At 37.2% G+C, this 2,500-nt stretch overlaps 1 protein-coding gene across 3 annotated transcripts in view; it reads left to right on the top strand.

The window, feature by feature from the left end:
- ZFHX4 (zinc finger homeobox 4) overlaps window positions 1-2,500 on the top strand; it is a 201,375-nt gene that overhangs the window by 30,729 nt on the left and 168,146 nt on the right. The window lies entirely within an intron of this gene.

The raw sequence follows: 2,500 nt of genomic DNA, 5'->3' as shown, positions 1-2,500 counted from the left end.
ATCAGTTCAAAGAATCACTATTTGTTTTAATTGGAGTGAAATGCACATTTGTTTATACAATTGTGATCAGGAGGCTGATGTCATTGTTTTACGAGTCTGATTAATGCTGAAATTAGGTAAGGAGATTGATAGCCATAGTTGGGCAGTTTATTTACATTATTTTTTTTTATCAAGAGTAACAGGAAACACACTACGATGCTTCAGCTATGCTGGTTTTGTTTTTTATTTTAGATATGTGATGGTAGATTTAAAAATCAAGCTGTGTTCTGCTAAATCTTCAAGAAGGGAAATTACAGCAGCACCACTACTCTGTGGGGAATTGTAGGGTGAGAATGGTGAGATGATACACTGCAGAGCCCATTTTGTTTCTGTCGAGAATTATTAAATGCACATTAAACACCAGTCTGTTTGAAGTGCAGTGTGCATGCCCATGACTACTTGGCAAGTGTTTGTATGCACTGAAATCTGTAGTATTATGTTACACAGGTATGTGGCTTGATCTTCCTTCAAGCATCCCAGAGTAAATGGAAAGCTACAGATGGAATAGTCTGGAGCAGTTCCACTTAGCCCCACTTGGTGCACTGATTCACTCTTTATCAGTTAGTTTTACCAGGTGGCACCCTGGCTAAAGATTTAATGACTATGAGAAAAGAGTTATTTAATCTTAATATTAAAAAGAACCCCGCATCATTGTTGCTTAGAAATATCGCAGTTGCTCGTTTTCCTCTGGCCTGGCCCATACACAGTTTTTGTACCAATATCACCATGTCAGTTAAGAGTGTGACTTAAAACTGAAGTAGTTACAGCAGTACAAATCCCAATGCCTTTATAGCAGTGTAGCTTATTCCCCATCCTTTATGAGAAAAAGTTATACTGGCATAAGTACTAGTATAGCTGTATAGACACTATAGTTTTTGTGGGTAGACAGGGCCTTAGCAGTAGATTATGTGTTAAACAAGTTGTCTGCTTCCGTATGCACATGTTTGTGTAGATTTACCAGATGCAAAGGTAAACATGCCTGTCTCTGGACTAATTAGAAAATTGTTAGGTTTTCATACTCTTTGTGCTCAGATTATTTCAATGGGTTTTTATACTGCATGTCTGCCCTGAGGATAATTAACCTGGAGCTCATCAGTGATTAAAATTACACACTAAGCTTTGTGATGTTTGATTCAGGAGCAATTAGACTGTCATTTTAGCCACCTCAGATACCAAAACTAATTTTGATTCGTTTTCAATCTGTGCAGAACTTCTGATGTATCTTAAATTGATCACTTCCTCTTTTGATTTAGCTGACAAGATTAAATTCGATTAGTTTAAAAATTAAGCACCTATATTTCATACTTAATATTTCAGTGGCCTTTACTGAAGACCCTTGTAGGCATGATTTGTTTTTAAATCCCAAAATCACACTGGAATATTGGGATATGGCTTTATGTATTGTCTGGCAAAATAAAGTGTATAAATTAGATTGGCTTTCCTTTGCTTGTAAACGAAGAAATCAGAGAAAACATTAATGCCTAGAATACCTAAAACACTCATTTTCAGGCTATAACCGAACTTTTATATATATAATTGAAAATGTATCTAATAAATAGAGTATTGCATATATTCAAAAAGTAATGAGCGCTATCTCTCTGGATTACGATGGGAAGGAAGATTACCTACCTTCCTGTTGCAAAAAAGCAAGATACTGTCTATATCATAAGCTGAAAATAAACACGAAAGTTTCAGATCCCTCAGCTCAGTTGTATACAGTGCCATCATTCTGTAAACTGAGAGATTTGCAATGACTCAAAGTAGCTTAAGCAGTAACCAGGCTACTATTACAGTGGCAGGAGCATTGTGGGCTAACAAAAAATGAAGGAAAGCAGACTTTTAACCGATGTGTGCCCAACTTTCCTCTGGTGCTTCACCCTGCTGCCAGACAGATGCGGCATTCATAAAGTGTATCTTGTTCTCAACAAAGGGAGTTTATGGTCCAAGATGCCTGCCTGCAAGAAATGATTGAAGGATTTTCATCAGTAGTGCTTGTGTATGATTTGTTAAGATGGGGGAGATGTTGATTGAGGCAGTGGTTGAGAGATGGGCATCTCACCAGGATTGATAACATCAAAATGGTATTTGAAATGGTGTTCATTACGTTTTGCAGTGAAAAAAACTGAGTGCATGCGATTCTCCCCCAGGATGATGGGACTGGTTGCAGTAAATATTAATTTCTGTTCCATTGCCCATTGAGGTGACTGAAGTGTGGGGAAGAATTGTGATTGGTGCTTAATCAGGGATAGCCAGCTACCTGCTGAGGGCTTTTGCACAAGGAAGATTTGTTGTAAGCTGATTTACTTGGTAAAACGAGAACCAAAGAAGAGTTCTGACGGTGGCTGCAATATTTAGAATTTTTAGTTTTCTTTTTCATGATGTTACTGGGGGAAAATAATGACAAAGGAAATGAAATAACTAAAAGGGAAACAAAAGAACATTATAAATAATTTCTGCTGTG

This window comes from Carettochelys insculpta, chromosome 2 (assembly GCF_033958435.1).
Source record: "Carettochelys insculpta isolate YL-2023 chromosome 2, ASM3395843v1, whole genome shotgun sequence".
NCBI lineage: Eukaryota > Metazoa > Chordata > Testudines > Carettochelyidae > Carettochelys > Carettochelys insculpta.
This window is presented reverse-complemented; position numbering and strand designations above follow the sequence as displayed.